This window comes from Artemia franciscana, chromosome 1 (genome assembly GCF_032884065.1).
Source record: "Artemia franciscana chromosome 1, ASM3288406v1, whole genome shotgun sequence".
Lineage (NCBI taxonomy): Eukaryota > Metazoa > Arthropoda > Branchiopoda > Anostraca > Artemiidae > Artemia > Artemia franciscana.
This window is the reverse complement of record NC_088863.1, coordinates 70,109,158-70,135,371: the sequence shown is the minus strand read 5'-3', so window position 1 is coordinate 70,135,371 and position 26,214 is coordinate 70,109,158. Positions and strand designations below refer to the sequence as shown.

The 26,214-nt window shown below is 37.8% G+C and overlaps 1 protein-coding gene across 6 annotated transcripts in view; it reads right to left on the bottom strand.

The window, feature by feature from the left end:
- LOC136033435 (E3 ubiquitin-protein ligase rnf8-B-like) overlaps nucleotides 1–26,214 on the bottom strand; it is a 43,301-nt gene that overhangs the window by 10,774 nt on the left and 6,313 nt on the right. For 4 of the 6 annotated variants that reach the window (XR_010618929.1, XR_010618930.1, XM_065714191.1 and 1 more), the window contains exon 2: nucleotides 11,149–11,300. The exons of 1 other annotated variant lie outside the window; for it this stretch is intronic. The gene's annotated coding sequence lies outside the window, so the exon portion shown is untranslated. Of the gene's footprint in view, nucleotides 1–11,148; nucleotides 11,301–25,548; nucleotides 25,823–26,214 lie in introns of all 6 variants that reach the window. One more of the 6 variants, XM_065714196.1, reaches the window with a different exon arrangement.

Genomic DNA, 26,214 nt, shown 5'->3' with positions numbered 1-26,214 from the left:
GTGGCGCTTATTCAACTTAAGAAGCCCATATCTCAGCATTTGCTTCGCTTTAATACTTAACTAAAAGACAAGAGAGTAAGGGAAATAAAACTGCCGTCTTTATTTATATTAAAAGTTAAGAAGATGCAATTGGTGCATCCATAATCGACCCCCCCCCCAGATGGTCAAATTGGGAAAACGACTATTTCTAATTTAAGCTGGTCCCATCCCTGATACGCCTGCCAAATTTCATCGTCCTAGCTTACCTGGAAATGCCTAAAGTAGCAAAACCGGGACCGACAGACAGACAGACAGACCGCCAGAATTGGCGATTGCTATATGTCACTTGGTTAATACCAAGTGCCATAAAAACCTTATATGCCCCCAGGGCGTAATTTCAGCCCTTGCTGAAATGGGTATTCCGAAACCAGCCTGACGTTAAAGGATAACTAAACAAGGAGGGAATGCATTCTTACAAATACAAATGGTAATTGAGAGATAGACCTAAATAATCAGTTGAGCCTAGTTCAAACACCTAAGAGAACTCAAAGCGGTCGCTTTACACATGCATTCGCATGACCTGTCGTGTATTTTTACTCTCCCCCCCCCAAAAAAAAATAAATAAAAGTAAAGAAGGTGGTTTGCATATCACAGAACTGCTGAAGAGACGAGATATCTATGAAAAATCACTTATATACGAGGGAATGTCTAATTTCATTAAGCTTCTACTGAAACTCTATTTCTGCGTTTAAAATTCTGTTTAATATCACTTCTGGCTTTTGAGTCACCTCAATGCATTCTAGCAATTGCAGAAACGCAAGCTTGGTCATATTACTCAAATAAGGTGACGTCATATTTGGTAAACTTTGTAGCATCAAATCTTGGTAAATATCATATAACTACAGAGATTGTGACGTCACGCCTGATAATATAAGATGACATCATATTAAAGGCAAAAGGTATGACGTCATCATTCGTATATATTCCGAAAAACTCCACAGCAATGTCAGTTATAAAAAATGAACACCAAAGAAACAAAAAAAGCTGAGCTAGAAGCCCCAAAGTGGAACGATGCCACCACACTTTTGGATCCAGAAAACGGTTATTGGAAAATGTTGGAAATCGGGGACCTGATTGAATTCCAAAGAACTTATTTGGGAAAAAATGTCTATAATCATTGGGTCGTTTACATAGGTAATTTGGAAGTAATAGAAGCCCGCCCTCAGAAGAATTTGCTAAAAAAATTAGCCAAAAGTGATTGGATAAAAAAAATATCACTTCAGGAAGCCACTGACAACAGTAGATGGAGAATAAACCATTTCCTGGATGAAATGTACCCCCCTTTTGAGAAGCAAGAAATTAGAAAAAGGGCAGAAGAACAACTCGATCCAAAGACCCGCACCTTTCCCTGTTATGAGCTGACAACTTCCAACTGCGAACATTTCTGCCACTTAGTCAGAAACGGTAAAAGTGTTAGCATCCAAGTTGAGGAGAAAAAACTCCTGCATGAAGTCGGAAAAGAAATATTGTCAGAGGTCGGTGAGCTATTGGGCACACTGGTAATCAATGAGTTGCCGTTCTGGTAATTAATGAGTTGGATAAGAAGCCGTTTATTAATTGAAATCGCAGTGAAATAAAATTTTGAATTACTTAGTTTCCAAGAAATAATAAAATCTGATATTACTATGTTTCATTTCATTAGTTGTTTCCGTTTATCTTGATATATGTAGTGTTTTATATTTATTTTTCATCAATGTGTGGGAAAACAAAAGTCCACTATTCAAGATACATATAGTTCAAATTATTCCTTCTTGTAAAATCTAATCAGTATGGGTAATTTATAAGAGAGCGCAAATACGCCATCTATTGTAGAGCAGTTCCTGACTTTTTTCAAACCATTCAGTTATTCAGTGATATATCTATATTCAAAGATATATCTCCCTATGAGGAAATTAGTGACACGGCTTTGAGCATCGCCACTGCACAGTTTACTCTTTATTGTTATTGGTTTTTTCCCCCTTTTGTTCCGACAATTCCAAAAAAAATAGAAAAAAGAGGTATGTTTAACTTACGAAAGAGTGATCGTATCTTAGTGAAATTTGATATTTAGAAGGAACTCATGTCTCAGATCTCTTAATTCAAATCCTGACCAGATCTGTTGACATGGGGGGAATTGGAGGGGGAAACCAGAAATCTCGGAAAACGCTTATAAATGTCGTAGATACGTGATTGACGTAACCGGACTGGATCCGCTCTCTTTGGGGGAGTTAGGTGGTGGGGTTCAGTGCTTTGGCGAGTTTGGTGCTTCTAGACGTGCTAGGACGATAAAGGTAGGCGTGTCAGGGAGCTATACAAATTGACTTGATAAAGTCGTTTTCCCCGATTTGACCATCTGGGGGGCTGAAGGGAGAGGAAAAATTAGAAAAATTGAGGTATTTTTAACTTACGAGTGGGTGATTGGATCTTAATTAATTTTTATATTTAGAATGACCTCGTGACTCAGAGCTCTTATTTTAAATCCCGACCGGCATTAAGCCTCTGATTTTTCTTTTAAAGCAATCTATTGATACTTAGAATTTTGCTAGAGCCCATACCATATAAGCTCTTGGCTCTTCCGACCTCGTCACAAGTGCCATTTGAGCTCTTAGCTTTTGTTCGATTTGGCTTCACAATCAGGTTCACTTCAATAGTAGGACACAAATTAATCTTGGAGTTAATCTCCCCCCAAACTCCCCCAAAGAGATCAGATCCGTTACTGTTATGTAATCCCGTATCTAGGATTTCTGCTTATTTTCCCACCAAGTTTCATCCCGATCCCTCCACTCTAAGCATTTTCCAAGATTTTAGGTTCCCCCCCTTCCCAACTTCTCCTTCACTGGATCCAGTTGGGATTAAAAATAAGAGCTCTGAGACATGATATGCTTCTAAACATCAAATTTCATTAACATCCGATCACTCCTTCGTAAGTTAAAAATACTTCATTTTTCAGAATTAACCCTCCCCCAACTCCCCCAAACAGAGCAGATCCATTCCGATTATGTCAATCACGTGTCTAGGACTTCTGCTTGTTTTTCCCACCAATTTTCATCCCGATCCCTCCACTCTAAGCGTTTTCCAAGATTTTAGGTTCCCTCCTCCAACTCCCCCCAATGTCACCGGATCTGGTCGAGATTTAAAATAAGAACTCTGAGGCACGATATCCTTCCTAAGATCAAATTTCATTAAGATCCCATAACCCGTTCCTAAGTTAAAAATACTTCATTTATAATATTATGAACCTATTAACCGTACTCTTGAATAACGATCCTTAAAGCCATCTTTGGTTCTCTCCCCACCCATAGTACATACAAATATTGCGATTCACATTCTTATCTGACCCCGCGTTAGCAATCTATCAACTTTTTTAAAGACGGTTTTAAGGGGAAGCCTGTCAACTTTACTGCCCTCTGATTAATTTGACTCTTAGAAAGGCCACTAGAACTTATGATTACCAATCCAAAAAGTCCCGTCCAAAGCATATACAACCACCCTTTCTATACACACCTTATATCCTCAGGTCATAACTTTAAACACTGTCCCGAAGATATAGGTGGGAGGGGGGGGGGTTTCCTCCTCACTGACATAATTTATGAAACCTTCAACTACAATGAACAATGATTGAATCTCCAAATTTTCATTAGAAGTATTAAGCGAAATGATGAGAAGGGAAAGGGGAAGGGCTCTGGTTCCTCTCAAATCACTTTGACTCTTGATAAGGGTACCATAACTTCCAATTTCAAATCAAATAAGCCGATCTGAAGTTTATACGACCGCCCGTTCCATAACACCTTATGTACCCACAAGGTATAATGTCTTCCTGAAAAATATAATTTTCGGACTCTTCAACTACAACGAAGAAAATTTTTATCCTAAACTTAAACAACCACCCCTTCCATAAAAACGTTAAATACCCAACGGCATAACTTACAGCTCTGGCCCAAAGACTCACGTGGTTTTTTTTTTTTAACCCAAAACACCTTGTTATATGATCTTTGGACACTTTTGAATAAAATGACAGTCTTAAAATTTTTTATTCAATGTATTTCAAGAAAACACTACGTTTTATTTTTTTTTTTTGGGGGGGGGGGTTATCTGCCTGCTAATCACTTTGAATCTTAAAAAGGGCTAGAAATTCAGATTACCAATCCAATAAGTCTCCTCCAAATTATACGCAACCACTCTTCTATAGACATTATATACCCCCAGAGCATAACTTGCAACCCTTGCCCTTAGAGCTGAGGGGGCAGGGATGCCATCCTGTAAAACATAGTTTCCAGACCCTTGAACTACAATGAACGAATTTCTATCCTTAAATTTGATTGGATGTCTTTGGGAAAATGATGAGCGTGGGGGGGGTGCTCTCAAATCACCTTGACTCTTAAAAAGGTCACTATAACTTTCAATTTCAATATGAGCTCCACATGAACGTTAGGCGACCACCCACTCCCTTATATGACGCGAGGCCATGACATAAAACCATATCCCCAGTGCCCTGGGGATGAGGTCATTGCATCAACCCTAGAGGCACTGTTTTAGTTTTTTGGACAATTTTGAGAGAAATTGCTGTCTCACAATTTTAATCAGATTCGTTTGGTCAAGAGGGGTTGTCAGAAGGGGGAGGAGGCTAGCTGCTCTCTGTCACTTCAGACTGTTGAAAGTAAACTAGAAATTCTAATCTTTTACCAAATAAGCCTCCTCTAAAGTTTAAAACCATAACTTCCACAAAACCTTAAAAACCGTCTGGGCATTACTTACAACCCTTACCCCTAGGCTCTGTTTTTTTTTTTTACCCTAAAAGCCTTGTTATATGATATTCAGACTGTTTTGAATAAAATGGCTATTCTATTTTATGCATTTCGGGACAATAAAACATGTGCAGGGGGGAGCTGCCCTCCGATCACTTTGACTCTAAGAAAGAGGCAAGGAACATCTGATTAGCAATCCAATGAGCCCCCTCCGAAGTTTATATGACAATTTTTTCTATAAAAACCTTCTATATCCCACGGCATTACTTATAACCCTTGCCCTGAGGCCAGGGGGAATTTTTTTATCCTCAAATACACAATTTCCAGATCTGTTAAAATCCGCTGAACAAAATGGATATTTAAAAAAAAATTATTTAAAGCGCTTGAGGAAATGGTGGTCGTGGGAGGAGGGTTAGTTGCTCTCCAGTCACTTTTGACTATTGAGAAGGGCATCCATCCTTTCAATTTTCAATCAAATGAGCTCCTTTTGAAGTTTCTACGACAATGCTTTCAATAAAAACCTTATATACCCTCAAGTCGCAAATAAGAGTCGCTCTATTAAGGGTTGCAATTTTCAAATTGTTAAAATCAATGTTCTCTTTAAACATTAACTGTGATAATTCAGCAGATATATTAACCAAAACCACAACCCAACTAAAATAGTTGTGTACAATATCCCTCTAGAAACTATTCAGGAACTAAAGGAAAATTTTGAGCCCCCTCCGAAGTTTATATGACAACTTTTTCTATAACAACCTTCTATACCCCACGCATTACAATATATGCCCCACTACTTATGAGATTGAGCTCTCCGACAGAACAGGTAATCCAATCCCAGTTGCTGATGTAACCCAAGTGGGTAAACCGGATGCCAATGGCCAAAAGTCAAGCAAGTATTTCTTATTCAAACTAAGAGAAGAAAACAATATCCTTGGTCAGATATTCCTCTTTGGACAAATGAAACCCCACAAGCCCTACAAACCAAAACCTACCCAGTGCTGAAAATGTTTAAAACTAGGATACACAAAAAAACAAATGCAGTGAAATATTACAATCAAGCAATAATTGTTAAAGTTCCCACCCCATTGGAATGACAAATTGTAAAAATGATCAGCCAAAATACATAAACTGGTGCTTGCTATTGCAAAAATCGTATAACTACATATGAGATTTTTTTCCTTAAAAATTGAACCTCCGATTTTTTTGAAGTTTTTTGTTTAAATATATGTGGCTGTTTAAGTTTTATTTAACCAATTCAAACGATCAGATTTCATTTTCACTGTCCTTGGTACTTTAAAGAAGTCCCTGCTTAGGCTTTTTAGTCTTAATCCTTTAAAAACTTTGTGATAAAGTAAAACGATGATTCTAAATCATTCTTTCTTGTCGTAGATTTGAAATAAAAGGCTTTTTCTGTTAATTATTACAGGTCTGTTATGGATAGCTACTTCTAGTCTTCTCCTTAGGTCAAAAACTGAGATGTGGCAGCACAACACGATCACATAAAGGATTGATCGGCGCTTTGATTTTGCTCAGCATCTAGTCACAGACTTTACTGAAGGACTCGATTGACACATTTTCCAATCTTGGTAGGAAAACATACCCGATTCTGTAATTTGAGCCATACGTGGGGTTGAGTAAAAGCAAGTAGAGATAGGAAGGTGGTCAGAGTAGAATCCTTCTTTTAAAATTTGGACCTTGTGACTGCCAAACGAAGCAACAACAAGGTCTAAGTTAGAAGTTGAGGAAATCGACCCAATATATGAAAAGTTGTCATTCTTAGCCCATACACAATAGCACAATAATCTACTTGCTCTATGAAACCACTCAACACTATCACCCACAGAACACCCAATTTACCCAAAGCATCTAGCACCCCCAATAAGACTCCTTCTTCAAAATAGCCCAGTTCATATTCCCATCAGAACGAATCACCAAGGACGAGTCAACTAGCTCGTCCTTGGTAAATCCTTTGGTAAATAATACCAAAACTTACATATTAAGTTACAATGAGCTACAAATTGTGTTAAATAAACATTTTGAACAGAATTTATATAAAGATAATTGATACCCTTTGCTCTGACCATGTTGCCATAGTTTCCTTATTAAACGAACCAGCCAAAATTCTGCCACATATCCCTAAATATATCAGCACTAAAGCAAATTGGACTAAGTTTAAAAATAAGATTAATGGTAAAATTTCAAGTCTAACCCAGAAATCACATACATCATTTGTAACAGCTGACACACATGCTGAAGTTATGACATCCATACTAACAAATACAGCTAATGATGCTATCCCCAAAACAACACCCAGGAAAACAATCCCTAAACAAACTCCTAGAGCATGGTGGACAAGAGAATGCCAAATTAAATGGAAAACAAAAACGTAGCTAGGAGAACATACTTAAAACAAGAGCTAAGAGCTCTTAGTGCACTTTTGACGAGGCCGGAAGTCAAGAGCCAAAAGCTCATATGGTATAAGCTCTAGCAAAATTCTAAGAATCAATAGATGGATTTAAAAGGAAAATCAGATACTTAATGGCGGTCAGGATTTAAAATAAGAGCTCTGAGTCACGAGGTCCTCCTAAATATCAAAATTCATTAAGATCCGATCACCCACTCGTAAGTTAAAAATACCTTAAATTTTCTTATTTTTCCTCTCCCTTCAGCCCCCCAGATGGTCGAATCGGGGAAAAAGACTTTATCAAGTCAATTAGTGCAGCTCCCTGACATGCCTACCAATTTTCATTTTCCTAGCACGTCCAGAAGTACCAAACTCGCCAAAGCACTGAACCCCATCCCCTAAAAGAGAGCAGATCAAGTCCAGTTACGTCAATCACGTATCTACGATATTCGCTTATTCTACCCACCAAGTTTCATCCCTATCTCTCCACTCTAAGCATTTTCCAAGATTTCAGGTTTCACCTCCAACTCCCCCCAAATTAAGCGGATCTAGTTGAGACTTGAAATAACAGATCTGAGACATAAATTCCTTCTAAAAATCAAATTTCATTAAGATCTGGTCAAATGTTTTTAAGTTAAAAATACCTCAATTTTTCTAATTTTTCCAATTTTTAACACCCCCCAGCTCCCCCAAAGAGAACAGATCCGTTCCAATTATGTCAATCACGTATCTATAACTTGTGCTTATTCTTCCAATCAAGTTTCATCCCGATCTCTCTACTCTAAGCGTTTTCCAAGATTTGTTTCCCCTCTCCAACCCCCTATGTCCCCGAATCCGATTCGAATTAAAATGGACGCTCTGAGACATGAGATCCTTCTATATATCAAGTTTCATTAAGATCCAATCACCCATTCGTAAGAAAAATATACCTCAATCTTCACGTTTTCAAAGAATTCTGGTTTCCCCCTCCAACTCCCCAAAACATCACCAGATTTCGTCAGGATTTAATATGAGAGCTATAAATCACAAGATCCTTCTAAATATCAAATATAATTAAGATCTGATCACCCGTTTGTAAGTTAGAAATACCTCATTTGTCTAATTTTTCCAAATTACCCCTCCCAACTTAACCAAAGAGATCGGATCCAGTCCGGTTATGTCAGTCAAGTATCTTGGACTTGTGCTTGTTCTTCCCACCAAGTTTCATCCTAATCTCTCTGCTTTAAGCGTTTTCCAAGATTTCCTGTTCCCCCGCCTCAGCCTCAAATGACACTGGATCCGGTCGGGATTTAAAATAAGAGATCTGAGTTACGAGGTCCTTCTAATATGAAATTTCATTAAAACCTGACCACTCTTTCGGAAGTTAGAAATGCCTCATTTTTTCTAATTTTTCAGAACTAATCCTCCCCCCAAAAAATTTCCCAAAGAGAGCAGATCCGTTCCGGTTATTTCAATCACGTATCTAGGACTTGTGCTTATTTTTCCCACCAAGTTTCATCCCAATCCCTCCACTCTAAGCGTTTTCCAAGATTTTAGGTCCCTCCCAACCTCCCCCAATGTCACCAGATCCGGTCGGGATTTAAAACAAGAGCTCTGAGATACGATATCCATCTAAATATCAAATTTCATTAAGATCCGATCACCCATTCGTAAGTTAATAATCCCTCATTTTTTCTAATTTTTTCGATTTAACCATCCCCTCAATCCCCCCCCCCCCAGATGGTCGAATCAGGAAAAAGACAATTTATAATTTAGTCTAGTCTTGTTCCTGATACGCGTGACAAATTTCATCGTCCTAGCTTACCTGGAAGTGCCTGAACTAGCAAAACCAGGACAGACAGACCCACAGAATTTATGATTGCTATTTGTCACTTGGTAGATACCAAGTGCTTTTAAGAACCATCTTCTGCTATATATTTAAGTAAATTACAAGCAGAGGCTAATCTCAAGAGAAATATAATAAATGTTAAATACAATTACTGGAATAATTTTGAAAATAGTCTTTCCAAAGAAAACACGTGAGCCAATTATACATAAACTTATAAACAAAATCCGAGGAAAGAACATCCCCCAACCCACTCCAGTTTTAACTAATATATGATACAATCCATTACGACAATGATATTGAAAAAAAAAATTATTTGCAACCCTTTTCTCAAAAAGCCTAATATCAAATAATAAAAGTATCATCACTCAAATCTTGACAAATCCAATCTACCAGCCCTGCCCAGGCTCAGAGTATATAACCCATCCATTCCCAATATATGAACGGAACAATGCAATACAACATAGTAGGGCCAATATAACAAGTAGCTACGATAATATACACTCTACATGGATAAAGGATCTTACCCCTTTGCACCAATAAAAAATCCTAAATTGCTATAACTATGCATGGGCCACATCCACACTCCCCAAGGTTTGGAAATGTTCATCTTTTCTACAAATTTTCAAGAAAAATAAACCTAAATAAGACCCCCCCCCCCTAAAGGTCATAAAAATAGAATTTCGTGGGGCGAAGCCCGAAATATTGAACAAAAGTTCAATAGATTGTCGGCACGTAGCGCCGACAAGCACATAATAAACCAATTTTGTCAACTTTCCTCGGGCAATGCTCGAAAGTTTACTCGTCCGTCGTTAAGAAGCGCCAACAAACACGTAAAAAAGCCAATTCTATAAGCATTTGTAGGGCAACGCTAGAAAGTTTCCTATTTCTCCGGCACAGAGCGCCAACAAACACACGAAAAGCTAATTATGTAAGCTTTCGTCCAAGCCCTTGCCTCCAGGCTGTGGGGGGTTTGTCAACACTAGAGGCACAGTTATTTGACCTTTGGACTATTTTTTTTACAAAAATGGCAATATCAAAACTTTGATCGGAAGCAAATGGGGAAGAGACGGCGTGGGAGGGGGAAGGACTTGTTACTCTTCGATCACTTTTGACTCTTACAAAGGGTATTATAACTTTCAATTTTCAGTTGAACGAGCCTCCTTCGAAGTTTATATTATCACCCCTTCCATAAAAACATTTATGTTAACAATGGATAACTTGCATAGTTTACAGCCGTTGCCCCAGGGCTGAGGGAGCTTTGCCAACTCCTGAGCTATGATCATTTAACTGCTGGACTATTTTGAACAAAATGGCTATATGAAAGTTTTGTTCGCATACATTTGGGGAAAAAGGGCTTGGTGATGGGGAGGGAGGGGGGTTGTGGTGGCTGGTTGTCCTCCGATCACTTTTCATTTTTAAAAGGGTAGGGGTGTTATCGATTTCCAATCGAATTAGTCCCCTCCAAAGTATATTTAACGACGCATTCCATAAAAAACTTATATCTTATCAATCGGCAACTAGCATAATTTATAGTCATTGCCCCGAGAGCTGGGGGGTCGATTATGGATGCATACTTGTTTGGCCTTTGAAGCATTTTGAACAAAGTGGCCATTTTGAAGTTTTGATCGGATGCACCAGGGAGAAAACGATGTTGGGGAAGAGGGGGGCTGGTTGCCCTCCGATTACTTTTGCAACTTAAAAAGGGAGCTAGAACCTTCGATTTCCCATCTAATGAACCTCTTCCAAAGTTTATACGATCCCCCCTTCCACGAACAGCTTATATTATAAACAATTGGCAACTCGCATAATTTGCAACCCTTGTCCCCCAGGCTGTGGGGGTTTTGTCAACCTTGGAGGCATAGTTATTTGACTTTTGATTACTTTTTGACTGTTGATTACGTTATTTGATTACTTTTTGACTTCTTGATTAGTTATTTGATTTAGTTATTTGACTTTTTGATTTAGTTATTCGACTTTTTGATTAATTTTTGACTTTTGATCACGTTATTTGATTACTTTTGACACAGTTGTACTTTTATCAACTACATTTAATATCTAGACTAGTACCAATATCTATAGCAGGACTTATAAATAAACTGAAAGACGACAGGAAAAAAAAAGAGAATAAAAAGGAAGGCCAAGAAGAACAATACCTGAGTTTTTGCACATATTCGAATGTGTCACACAATAGAACCATTGTTCTCACCTAACGGCTTCTCATGTTGACGTTTGCAAGAGTATCTTCTCCAAAAATTGACTTGGTATACAAATTGGCTGCCACCATATTGCAATCTCCAGCTAAAGTCTATAAAAAGGGAAAAACAGACATTTTCTTTTTTTAAGGAGCTATTTAGGAACAGTTGAGATAGCCCTAGTCTCGGCAAAAGAGTGCTGAATAGGAGAGAACCCTCCTGAGTCACTGATGACACATAGGGCGTAAAATAGACGTTTTGGTTGCTCAATCTTTTTCACAGGAACTGGTAGCAAGCCTGTCATCCAGCCATACGACAGCTGAAATCGATCCCTGGACACCGTATTGCCAAGTAGAGTATCAATCCACCCAGCTATTACAGGATATGGCCTGAATAGGTTAGTCTAGAAATACGCTTCTCAAAAATATCATAATGATGACCAAGATAAGAAGTTGTTTAAACCTATATCTTGTATATGAGGAATATATTAGAGCTGTGTGAATTCAGCAAATACAGGAATTGTTGGGCCATAAAATACACAGATGTCTAAAATTGACAGCTTGAAAAGGACTGTCATTTATATTTTCCTTGCAGTAGAAACTATTTACGGCAAATCCTTGGTACTAACCACGGAATTAGATAATGATCTACTAATAAAGTAACAAAATTTCTGTACTACTGACATACTATGGAGAGAGATTTTTCGTTACATCTACTTAAAATAATACTAAATAGTAATTCAAGTATATTGCCATGTAAATAGCTAAAGAGATGAATCGATAAAATGATAAACAATCAGTACTTATTGACGATACGAAGGTTAAGCATTATTGAACTGAATCTTCGTTTTGTCATTAAGACTTTCAAAATCCATAACAGCCCCATAGCTAAAAATAACTTACCTGTAATGACAGTAGAATTGCCATGAGAACAAAGTCTATTAGAAAAGTTTTATTAAAATTATGAATTACAGTCTGTGGCGCTTATTCAACTTAAGAAGCCCATATCTCAGCATTTGCTTCGCTTTAATACTTAACTAAAAGACAAGAGAGTAAGGGAAATAAAACTGCCGTCTTTATTCATATTAAAAGTTAAGAAGATGCAATTGGTGCATCCATAATCGACCCCCCCCCCAGATGGTCAAATTGGGAAAACGACTATTTCTAATTTAAGCTGGTCCCATCCCTGATACGCCTGCCAAATTTCATCGTCCTAGCTTACCTGGAAGTGCCTAAAGTAGCAAAACCAGGACCGACAGACAGACAGACAGACCAGAATTGGCGATTGCTATATGTCACTTGGTTAATACCAAGTGCCATAAAAACCTTATATGCCCCCAGGGCGTAATTTCAGCCCTTGCTGAAATGGGTATTCCGAAACCAGCCTGACGTTAAAGGATAACTAAACAAGGAGGGAATGCATTCATACAAATACAAATGGTAATTGAGAGATAGACCTAAATAATCAGTTGAGCCTAGTTCAAACACCTAAGAGAACTCAAAGCGGTCGCTTTACACATGCATTCGCATGACCTGTCGTGTATTTTTACTCTCCCCCCCCCCGAAAAAAATAAAAAATAAAAGTAAAGAAGGTGGTTTGCATATCACAGAACTGCTGAAGAGACGAGATATCTATGAAAAATCACTTATATACGAGGGAATGTCTAATTTCATTAAGCTTCTACTGAAACTCTATTTCTGCGTTTAAAATTCTGTTTAATATCACTTCTGGCTTTTGAGTCACCTCAATGCATTCTAGCAATTGCAGAAACGCAAGCTTGGTCATATTACTCAAATAAGGTGACGTCATATTTGGTAAACTTTGTAGCATCAAATCTTGGTAAATATCATATAACTACAGAGATTGTGACGTCACGCCTGATAATATAAGATGACATCATATTAAAGGCAAAAGGTATGACGTCATCATTCGTATATATTCCGAAAAACTCCACAGCAATGTCAGTTATAAAAAATGAACACCAAAGAAACAAAAAAAGCTGAGCTAGAAGCCCCAAAGTGGAACGATGCCACCACACTTTTGGATCCAGAAAACGGTTATTGGAAAATGTTGGAAATCGGGGACCTGATTGAATTCCAAAGAACTTATTTGGGAACAAATGTCTATAATCATTGGGTCGTTTACATAGGTAATTTGGAAGTAATAGAAGCCCGCCCTCAGAAGAATTTGCTAAAAAAATTAGCCAAAAGTGATTGGATAAAAAAAATATCACTTCAGGAAGCCACTGACAACAGTAGATGGAGAATAAACCATTTCCTGGATGAAATGTACCCCCCTTTTGAGAAGCAAGAAATTAGAAAAAGGGCAGAAGAACAACTCGATCCAAAGACCCGCACCTTTCCCTGTTATGAGCTGACAACTTCCAACTGCGAACATTTCTGCCACTTAGTCAGAAACGGTAAAAGTGTTAGCATCCAAGTTGAGGAGAAAAAACTCCTGCATGAAGTCGGAAAAGAAATATTGTCAGAGGTCGGTGAGCTATTGGGCACACTGGTAATCAATGAGTTGCCGTTCTGGTAATTAATGAGTTGGATAAGAAGCCGTTTATTAATTGAAATCGCAGTGAAATAAAATTTTGAATTACTTAGTTTCCAAGAAATAATAAAATCTGATATTACTATGTTTCATTTCATTAGTTGTTTCCGTTTATCTTGATATATGTAGTGTTTTATATTTATTTTTCATCAATGTGTGGGAAAACAAAAGTCCACTATTCAAGATACATATAGTTAAAATTATTCCTTCTTGTAAAATCTAATCAGTATGGGTAATTTATAAGAGAGCGCAAATACGCCATCTATTGTAGAGCAGTTCCTGACTTTTTTCAAACCATTCAGTTATTCAGTGATATATCTATATTCAAAGATATATCTCCCTATGAGGAAATTAGTGACACGGCTTTGAGCATCGCCACTGCACAGTTTACTCTTTATTGTTATTGGTTTTTTCCCCCTTTTGTTCCGACAATTCCAAAAAAAATAGAAAAAAGAGGTATGTTTAACTTACGAAAGAGTGATCGTATCTTAGTGAAATTTGATATTTAGAAGGAACTCATGTCTCAGATCTCTTAATTCAAATCCTGACCAGATCTGTTGACATGGGGGGAATTGGAGGGGGAAACCAGAAATCTCGGAAAACGCTTATAAATGTCGTAGATACGTGATTGACGTAACCGGACTGGATCCGCTCTCTTTGGGGGAGTTAGGTGGTGGGGTTCAGTGCTTTGGCGAGTTTGGTGCTTCTGGACGTGCTAGGACGATAAAGGTAGGCGTGTCAGGGAGCTATAAAAATTGACTTGATAAAGTCGTTTTCCCCGATTTGACCATCTGGGGGGCTGAAGGGAGAGGAAAAATTAGAAAAATTGAGGTATTTTTAACTTACGAGTGGGTGATTGGATCTTAATTAATTTTTATATTTAGAATGACCTCGTGACTCAGAGCTCTTATTTTAAATCCCGACCGGCATTAAGCCTCTGATTTTTCTTTTAAAGCAATCTATTGATACTTAGAATTTTGCTAGAGCCCATACCATATAAGCTCTTGGCTCTTCCGACCTCGTCACAAGTGCCATTTGAGCTCTTAGCTTTTGTTCGATTTGGCTTCACAATCAGGTTCACTTCAATAGTAGGACACAAATTAATCATGGAGTTAATCTCCCCCCAAACTCCCCCAAAGAGATCAGATCCGTTACTGTTATGTAATCCCGTATCTAGGATTTCTGCTTATTTTCCCACCAAGTTTCATCCCGATCCCTCCACTCTAAGCATTTTCCAAGATTTTAGGTTCCCCCCTTCCCAACTTCTCCTTCACTGGATCCAGTTGGGATTAAAAATAAGAGCTCTGAGACATGATATGCTTCTAAACATCAAATTTCATTAACATCCGATCACTCCTTCGTAAGTTAAAAATACTTCATTTTTCAGAATTAACCCTCCCCCAACTCCCCCAAACAGAGCAGATCCATTCCGATTATGTCAATCACGTGTCTAAGACTTCTGCTTGTTTTTCCCACCAATTTTCATCCCGATCCCTCCACTCTAAGCGTTTTCCAAGATTTTAGGTTCCCTCCTCCAACTCCCCCCAATGTCACCGGATCTGGTCGAGATTTAAAATAAGAACTCTGAGGCACGATATCCTTCCTAAGATCAAATTTCATTAAGATCCCATAACCCGTTCCTAAGTTAAAAATACTTCATTTATAATATTATGAACCTATTAACCGTACTCTTGAATAACGATCCTTAAAGCCATCTTTGGTTCTCTCCCCACCCATAGTACATACAAATATTGCGATTCACATTCTTATCTGACCCCGCGTTAGCAATCTATCAACCTTTTTAAAGACGGTTTTAAGGGGAAGCCTGTCAACTTTACTGCCCTCTGATTAATTTGACTCTTAGAAAGGCCACTAGAACTTATGATTACCAATCCAAAAAGTCCCGTCCAAAGCATATACAACCACCCTTTCTATACACACCTTATATCCTCAGGTCATAACTTTAAACACTGTCCCGAAGATATAGGTGGGAGGGGGGGGGTTTCCTCCTCACTGACATAATTTATGAAACCTTCAACTACAATGAACAATGATTGAATCTCCAAATTTTCATTAGAAGTATTAAGCGAAATGATGAGAAGGGAAAGGGGAAGGGCTCTGGTTCCTCTCAAATCACTTTGACTCTTGATAAGGGTACCATAACTTCCAATTTCAAATCAAATAAGCCGATCTGAAGTTTATACGACCGCCCGTTCCATAACACCTTATGTACCCACAAGGTATAATGTCTTCCTGAAAAATATAATTTTCGGACTCTTCAACTACAACGAAGAAAATTTTTATCCTAAACTTAAACAACCACCCCTTCCATAAAAACGTTAAATACCCAACGGCATAACTTACAGCTCTGGCCCAAAGACTCCCGTGGTTTTTTTTTTAACCCAAAACACCTTGTTATATGATCTTTGGACACTTTTGAATAAAATGACAGTCTTAAAATTTTTTATTCAATGTATTTCAAGAAAACACTACGTTTTATTTTTTTTTTTTGGGGGGGGGGGGGGGGGGTTATCTGCCTGCTAATCACTTTGAATCTTAAAAAGGGCTAGAAATTCAGATTACCAATCCAATAAGTCTCCTCCAAATTATACGCAACCACTCTTCTATAGACATTATATACCCCCAGAGCATAACTTGCAACCCTTGCCCTTAGAGCTGAGGGGGCAGGGATGCCATCCTGTAAAACATAGTTTCCAGACCCTTGAACTACAATGAACGAAATTTCTATCCTTAAATTTGATTGGATGTCTTTGGGAAAATGATGAGCGTGGGGGGGGGGGTGCTCTCAAATCACCTTGACTCTTAAAAAGGTCACTTTAACTTTTAATTTCAATATGAGCTCCACATGAACGTTAGGCGACCACCCACTCCCTTATATGACGCGAGGCCATGACATAAAACCATATCCCCAGTGCCCTGGGGATGAGGTCATTGCGTCAACCCTAGAGGCACTGTTTTAGTTTTTTGGACAATTTTGAGAGAAATTGCTGTCCCCCCCCCCTCCCAAATCTCTCAAATCACTTTGACTCTTGATAAGGGTACCATAACTTCCAATTTCAAATCAAATAAGCCGATCTGAAGTTTATACGACCGCCCGTTCCATAACACCTTATGTACCCACAAGGTATAATGTCTTCCTGAAAAATATAATTTTCGGACTCTTCAACTACAACGAAGAAAATTTTTATCCTAAACTTAAACAACCACCCCTTCCATAAAAACGTTAAATACCCAACGGCATAACTTACAGCTCTGGCCCAAAGACTCACGTGGTTTTTTTTTTAACCCAAAACACCTTGTTATATGATCTTTGGACACTTTTGAATAAAATGACAGTCTTAAAATTTTTTATTCAATGTATTTCAAGAAAACACTACGTTTTATTTTTTTTTTTTTTGGGGGGGGGGGGGGTATCTGCCTGCTAATCACTTTGAATCTTAAAAAGGGCTAGAAATTCAGATTACCAATCCAATAAGTCTCCTCCAAATTATACGCAACCACTCTTCTATAGACATTATCTACCCCCAGAGCATAACTTGCAACCCTTGCCCTTAGAGCTGAGGGGGCAGGGATGCCATCCTGTAAAACATAGTTTCCAGACCCTTGAACTACAATGAACGAAATTTCTATCCTTAAATTTGATTGGATGTCTTTGGGAAAATGATGAGCGTGGGGGGGGGGGGGTGCTCTCAAATCACCTTGACTCTTAAAAAGGTCACTATAACTTTTAATTTCAATATGAGCTCCACATGAACGTTAGGCGACCACCCACTCCCTTATATGACGCGAGGCCATGACATAAAACCATATCCCCAGTGCCCTGGGGATGAGGTCATTGCGTCAACCCTAGAGGCACTGTTTTAGTTTTTTGGACAATTTTGAGAGAAATTGCTGTCTCACAATTTTAATCAGATTCGTTTGGTCAAGAGGGGTTGTCAGAAGGGGGAGGAGGCTAGCTGCTCTCTGTCACTTCAGACTGTTGAAAGTAAACTAGAAATTCTAATCTTTTACCAAATAAGCCTCCTCTAAAGTTTAAAACCATAACTTCCACAAAACCTTAAAAACCGTCTGGGCATTACTTACAACCCTTACCCCTAGGCTCTGTTTTTTTTTTTTTACCCTAAAAGCCTTGTTATATGATATTCAGACTGTTTTGAATAAAATGGCTATTCTATTTTATGCATTTCGGGACAATAAAACATGTGCAGGGGGGAGCTGCCCTCCGATCACTTTGACTCTAAGAAAGAGGCAAGGAACATCTGATTAGCAATCCAATGAGCCCCCTCCGAAGTTTATATGACAATTTTTTCTATAAAAACCTTCTATATCCCACGGCATTACTTATAACCCTTGCCCTGAGGCCAGGGGGAATTTTTTTATCCTCAAATACACAATTTCCAGATCTGTTAAAATCCGCTGAACAAAATGGATATTTAAAAAAAAATTATTTAAAGCGCTTGAGGAAATGGTGGTCGTGGGAGGAGGGTTAGTTGCTCTCCAGTCACTTTTGACTATTGAGAAGGGCATCCATCCTTTCAATTTTCAATCAAATGAGCTCCTTTTGAAGTTTCTACGACAATGCTTTCAATAAAAACCTTATATACCCTCAAGTCGCAAATAAGAGTCGCTCTATTAAGGGTTGCAATTTTCAAATTGTTAAAATCAATGTTCTCTTTAAACATTAACTGTGATAATTCAGCAGATATATTAACCAAAACCACAACCCAACTAAAATAGTTGTGTACAATATCCCTCTAGAAACTATTCAGGAACTAAAGGAAAATTTTGAGCCCCCTCCGAAGTTTATATGACAACTTTTTCTATAACAACCTTCTATACCCCACGCATTACAATATATGCCCCACTACTTATGAGATTGAGCTCTCCGACAGAACAGGTAATCCAATCCCAGTTGCTGATGTAACCCAAGTGGGTAAACCGGATGCCAATGGCCAAAAGTCAAGCAAGTATTTCTTATTCAAACTAAGAGAAGAAAACAATATCCTTGGTCAGATATTCCTCTTTGGACAAATGAAACCCCACAAGCCCTACAAACCAAAACCTACCCAGTGCTGAAAATGTTTAAAACTAGGATACACAAAAAAACAAATGCAGTGAAATATTACAATCAAGCAATAATTGTTAAAGTTCCCACCCCATTGGAATGACAAATTGTAAAAATGATCAGCCAAAATACATAAACTGGTGCTTGCTATTGCAAAAATCGTATAACTACATATGAGATTTTTTTCCTTAAAAATTGAACCTCCGATTTTTTTGAAGTTTTTTGTTTAAATATATGTGGCTGTTTAAGTTTTATTTAACCAATTCAAACGATCAGATTTCATTTTCACTGTCCTTGGTACTTTAAAGAAGTCCCTGCTTAGGCTTTTTAGTCTTAATCCTTTAAAAACTTTGTGATAAAGTAAAACGATGATTCTAAATCATTCTTTCTTGTCGTAGATTTGAAATAAAAGGCTTTTTCTGTTAATTATTACAGGTCTGTTATGGATAGCTACTTCTAGTCTTCTCCTTAGGTCAAAAACTGAGATGTGGCAGCACAACACGATCACATAAAGGATTGATCGGCGCTTTGATTTTGCTCAGCATCTAGTCACAGACTTTACTGAAGGACTCGATTGACACATTTTCCAATCTTGGTAGGAAAACATACCCGATTCTGTAATTTGAGCCATACGTGGGGTTGAGTAAAAGCAAGTAGAGATAGGAAGGTGGTCTGAGTAGAATCCTTCTTTTAAAACTTGGACCTTGTGACTGCCAAACGAAGCAACAACAAGGTCTAAGTTAGAAGTTGAGGAAATCGACCCAATATATGAAAAGTTGTCATTCTTAGCCCATACACAATAGCACAATAATCTACTTGCTCTATGAAACCACTCAACACTATCACCCATAGAACACCCAATTTACCCAAAGCATCTAGCACCCCCAATAAGACTCTTTCTTCAAAATAGCCCAGTTCATATTCCCATCAGAACGAATCACCAAGGACGAGTCAACTAGCTCGTCCTTGGTAAATCCTTTGGTAAATAATACCAAAACTTACATATTAAGTTACAATGAGCTACAAATTGTGTTAAATAAACATTTTGAACAGAATTTATATAAAGATAATTGATACCCTTTGCTCTGACCATGTTGCCATAGTTTCCTTATTAAACGAACCAGCCAAAATTCTGCCACATATCCCTAAATATATCAGCACTAAAGCAAATTGGACTAAGTTTAAAAATAAGATTAATGGTAAAATTTCAAGTCTAACCCAGAAATCACATACATCATTTGTAACAGCTGACACACATGCTGAAGTTATGACATCCATACTAACAAATACAGCTAATGATGCTATCCCCAAAACAACACCCAGGAAAACAATCCCTAAACAAACTCCTAGAGCATGGTGGACAAGAGAATGCCAAATTAAATGGAAAACAAAAACGTAGCTAGGAGAACATACTTAAAACAAGAGCTAAGAGCTCTTAGTGCACTTTTGACGAGGCCGGAAGTCAAGAGCCAAAAGCTCATATGGTATAAGCTCTAGCAAAATTCTAAGAATCAATAGATGGATTTAAAAGGAAAATCAGATACTTAATGGCGGTCAGGATTTAAAATAAGAGCTCTGAGTCACGAGGTCCTCCTAAATATCAAAATTCATTAAGATCCGATCACCCACTCGTAAGTTAAAAATACCTTAAATTTTCTTATTTTTCCTCTCCCTTCAGCCCCCCAGATGGTCGAATCGGGGAAAAAGACTTTATCAAGTCAATTAGTGCAGCTCCCTGACATGCCTACCAATTTTCATTTTCCTAGCACGTCCAAAAGTACCAAATTCGCCAAAGCACTGAACCCCATCCCCTAAAAGAGAGCAGATCAAGTCTAGTTACGTCAATCACGTATCTACGATATTCGCTTATTCTACCCACCAAGTTTCATCCCTATCTCTCCACTCTAAGCATTTTTCAAGATTTCAGGTTTCACCTCCAACTCCCCCCAAATTAACCGAATCTAGTTGAGACTTGAAATAACAGATCTGAGACATAAATTCCTTCTAAAAATCAAATTTCATTAAGATCTGGTCAAATGTTTTTAAGTTAAAAATACCTCAATTTTTCTAATTTTTCCAATTTTTAACACCCCCCAGCTCCCCCAAAGAGAACAGATCCGTTCCAATTATGTCAATCACGTATCTATAACTTGTGCTTATTCTTCCAATCAAGTTTCATCCCGATCTCTCTACTCTAAGCGTTTTCCAAGATTTGTTTCCCCTCTCCAACCCCCTATGTCCCCGAATCCGATTCGAATTAAAATGGACGCTCTGAGACATGAGATCCTTCTATATATCAAGTTTCATTAAGATCCAATCACCCATTCGTAAGAAAAATATACCTCAATCTTCACGTTTTCAAAGAATTCTGGTTTCCCCCTCCAACTCCCCAAAACATCACCAGATTTCGTCAGGATTTAATATGAGAGCTATAAATCACAAGATCCTTCTAAATATCAAATATAATTAAGATCTGATCACCCGTTTGTAAGTTAGAAATACCTCATTTGTCTAATTTTTCCAAATTACCCCTCCCAACTTAACCAAAGAGATCGGATCCAGTCCGGTTATGTCAGTCAAGTATCTTGGACTTGTGCTTGTTCTTCCCACCAAGTTTCATCCTGATCTCTCTGCTTTAAGCGTTTTCCAAGATTTCCTGTTCCCCCGCCTCAGCCTCAAATGACACTGGATCCGGTCGGGATTTAAAATAAGAGATCTGAGTTACGAGGTCCTTCTAATATGAAATTTCATTAAAACCTGACCACTCTTTCGGAAGTTAGAAATGCCTCATTTTTTCTAATTTTTCAGAACTAATCCTCCCCCCAAAAAATTTCCCAAAGAGAGCAGATCCGTTCCGGTTATTTCAATCACGTATCTAGGACTTGTGCTTATTTTTCCCACCAAGTTTCATCCCAATCCCTCCACTCTAAGCGTTTTCCAAGATTTTAGGTCCCTCCCAACCTCCCCCAATGTCACCAGATCCGGTCGGGATTTAAAACAAGAGCTCTGAGATACGATATCCATCTAAATATCAAATTTCATTAAGATCCGATCACCCATTCGTAAGTTAATAATCCCTCATTTTTTCTAATTTTTTCGATTTAACCATCCCCTCAATCCCCCCCCCAGATGGTCGAATCAGGAAAAAGACAATTTATAATTTAGTCTAGTCTTGTTCCTGATACGCGTGACAAATTTCATCGTCCTAGCTTACCTGGAAGTGCCTGAACTAGCAAAACCAGGACAGACAGACCCACAGAATTTATGATTGCTATTTGTCACTTGGTAGATACCAAGTGCTTTTAAGAACCATCTTCTGCTATATATTTAAGTAAATTACAAGCAGAGGCTAATCTCAAGAGAAATATAATAAATGTTAAATACAATTACTGGAATAATTTTGAAAATAGTCTTTCCAAAGAAAACACGTGAGCCAATTATACATAAACTTATAAGCAAAATCCGAGGAAAGAACATCCCCCAACCCACTCCAGTTTTAACTAATATATGATACAATCCATTACGACAATGATATTGAAAAAAAAATTATTTGCAACCCTTTTCTCAAAAAGCCTAATATCAAATAATAAAAGTATCATCACTCAAATCTTGACAAATCCAATCTACCAGCCCTGCCCAGGCTCAGAGTATATAACCCATCCATTCCCAATATATGAACGGAACAATGCAATACAACATAGTAGGGCCAATATAACAAGTAGCTACGATAATATACACTCTACATGGATAAAGGATCTTACCCCTTTGCACCAATAAAAAATCCTAAATTGCTATAACTATGCATGGGCCACATCCACACTCCCCAAGGTTTGGAAATGTTCATCTTTTCTACAAATTTTCAAGAAAAATAAACCTAAATAAGACCCCCCCCCCCTAAAGGTCATAAAAATAGAATTTCGTGGGGCGAAGCCCGAAATATTGAACAAAAGTTCAATAGATTGTCGGCACGTAGCGCCGACAAGCACATAATAAACCAATTTTTTGTCAACTTTCCTCGGGCAATGCTCGAAAGTTTACTCGTCCGTCGTTAAGAAGCGCCAACAAACACGTAAAAAAGCCAATTCTATAAGCATTTGTAGGGCAACGCTAGAAAGTTTCCTATTTCTCCGGCACAGAGCGCCAACAAACACACGAAAAGCTAATTATGTAAGCTTTCGTCGAGCAACGCTCGAAAGTTTACTAGTCGTTGGCACAGAGCACCAACAAACACATAAAAAAAGCTAATTCTGTAAGCTTTCGTCGGGCAGTGCTCAAAAGTTTACTTGTCTTACGGCACAGAGCGCCAACAAACACAGATTAAAGCAAATTCTTTACAGCATATTAGAAACAAAAGTTTGTCAACTTTTGTCGGACAACGCTCAAAAGTTTACTAGTCCGTTGGCACAGAGTGGCAACAAACAAAACAAAAGTCTAACAAAAGTTTGTCAATTTTCGTCGGACAACCCTCGAAGTTTACGAGTGTGTCGGCACAGACCGCCACTAGCAAACACAAAATGAAGCTAATTCTGTCAACTTTCATCGGGGAAGCATATAATAAAACATATATAGCGCCAAACTATAAACGCCAACAAACACATAATTGAAGTCGGGCGAATCCCGATAGCCATCTCTGTTTTAAACGTAAAAAAAGCAGCTGACCAGAAATTGCAGCAATTCGGAATGTCAGAAATACAGCATCGGGGATGTAACCGATGCAGGTGAAGATCTCGCGGTAAATAATACATTAAGTACATTCGTTCTTATTCTAAATTCGAAAAAGAATATTTTCCGATTTATATACAACCCTAAGCAAATTCTCGATGTTGACTCGAAATACAAAAAATGCTATCAAACAGTTCGTGGTAAAGAACTGTAGTAAGGAGCGACCCGGCTCAATAGTAAACGAAAATCTAAAAAACGGAATTTTGATGCTAAAACATACATCAAAAGAATAAGATTTTCATGCTGATTTTAAATATATAAGTTTCATCAAATTTAGTCTTTGTCATCAAAAGTTACGAGCCTGAAAAAATTTGCCTTATTTTAGAAAATAGGGGAAAACACCCCCTAAAAGTCACATAATCTTAGCAAAAATCACACCATCGCATTCGGCGTATCAGAGAACCCTATAGCAAAGTTTGCAAGCTCCTATCTACAAAAATGTGGAATTTTTTTATTTTTTGCCAGAAGACAAATCACGGGTGCGTGTTTATTTGTTTGTTTGTTTTTTTTCCCAGGGGTCATCGTATCGACCAAGTGGTCCTAGAATGTCGCAAGAGGGCTCATTTTAACGGAAATGAAAAGTTTTAGTGCCCTTTTTAAGTTATTAAATAATTGGAGGGAATCTAGGCCCCCTCCCACGGCCACTTTTTCTCCAAAGTCAAAAGATCAAAATTTTGAGATAGCCATTTTGTTCCGCATAGTCAAAAACCATAATAACTATGTCTTTGGGAATGATTTACTCCCCCACAGTCCCTGGGGGAGGGGCTGCAAGTTACAACTTTGACCAGTGTTTACATATAGTAATGGTTATTGGGAAGTGTACAGACGTTTTCAGGGGGATTCTTATGGTTTGGGAGGCTAGGTTGAGGGGGGAGCGATGTGGGAGTGTCTTTCCTTGGAGGAATATGTCATGGGGGAAGAGAAACTCAATGAAAAGGGCGCAGGATTTTCTAGCATTACTACAAAAAAAAACAATGAAAAAATAAACATGAAAAAGTTTTTTCAATTGAAAGTAAGGAGTAGCATTGGAACTTGAAATGAACAGTGATTATTCAGCACATGAGGGGTTCTAAAAATACTTTAGCATAAAGAGCGAGGTATTTAGGAGGAGATAAATACCTCGCTCTTTATGCTATAGTATTTTTAGTAATTTCAACTATTTATTCTACGGCCTTTCTGATTCAGGGGTCATTCTTAAAGAATTGGGACAAAACTTACGATTTAGTGTAAAGAACGAGGTAATAACGAGGGTACAAACCCCCTCATATACATAATAAAAATTAAAGAATATAAAAGTTTCTTACGTAAGTTAATTCTTAAGTTACGTATATTTTTTACTAATAAAAAAAATTCGTTAAAAATTAAAATTTATAGTTGCCTCTTTATGTAACCGAAAAATTGTATGGCAACTAGGCCTCCTTCCCCATCCCTTATTTCTCAAAATTGTCTGATCAAAACTAAGAGGAAGCCATTTAGCGAAAAAAGGAATTAATATGCAAATTTCATTTTAATAATTTATGTGTGGAGAGCGAAAATCAAACATGCATTAATTCAAAAACGTTCAGAAATTACATAAAAAAAAACTAGTTTTTTTAACTGAAAGTAAGGAGCGACATTAAAACTTAAAACGAACAGAAATTACTCCATATATGAAATGGGTTGTCCCCTCCGCAATTCCTCGCTCTTTACGCTAAAGTTTGACTCTTTGCCACAATTCTGCTTTTTAAAACAATTAAAAGCTTTAGCTTTTAATTAAACACTTTACCTTGACAAAATGTCAAGGTAAGTGTGATTTTGAATTAGTGCGACATTGGATCTAGAACCATAAGATACGAAAGTTCGGTGTATTATATTGTGTCGTGCTTTGATAAGGGAATATGTTGGAAGAACAAGGAAAAAGAGCCAGAACTAGGAAGAAGCTTGTTTGTGAAGTGTGCAAGGAAAGAAAGAAAGATGAGAGATATTTTGAATTCGACTCAGATTATCGAGCTACCCACTTGCGTAAGCATCATTGCGAAGAACTGAAAAACAGAACTGAGGTGAAGATTGAGCCAAAGAAAGTGCAATAGACGACCCTGTTTGACATTCTGAAATGGCTTCGGCCAGGTGGCTGGCAGAAAACCCCAGTAGAATCCGTGGTTGGCGAAAGTGATCTTGAACAGCAAGATGCAAGCTTGAGTCAATTTAGCGCAGCAAAAAGCATTGAATCAGTCATTAGAAGAGGTGCCTCTTGTTTTAGTGCTTCAGAGTCTCAGCCTCCTCCCGTCCTTGCTGTAAGTATAATTATACACGTAATAGTTTGGACACTAAACGCATAAACTAGCTGTCACAAATTTATCTAATTAATTAATTGTGGGTAAATTTTAGCATCAAACAGAGCTGAAAAATATGTTATTCCCTAAAGATCTAATTATCGCCTTCCGAGACAGTTTCAACTGTACGTAATTAAGGCTAATTAAATACTAAAATGAAGGAGTGTGAAGATTTTCAGGTAGGGAGAAAGAATTATAATTGTATGTAGAACTGGAATTCCCAGAAAGGGCGAAACAGACAAAATTAGTAGACATTTACTTTGAACTTACAAATAAGAAATAATTAGCAATTCATTTAGCTGAGCAGTTGCCGGTTGTTTGGTTACAAAAGATAGTCCTGTGTATGAGGCA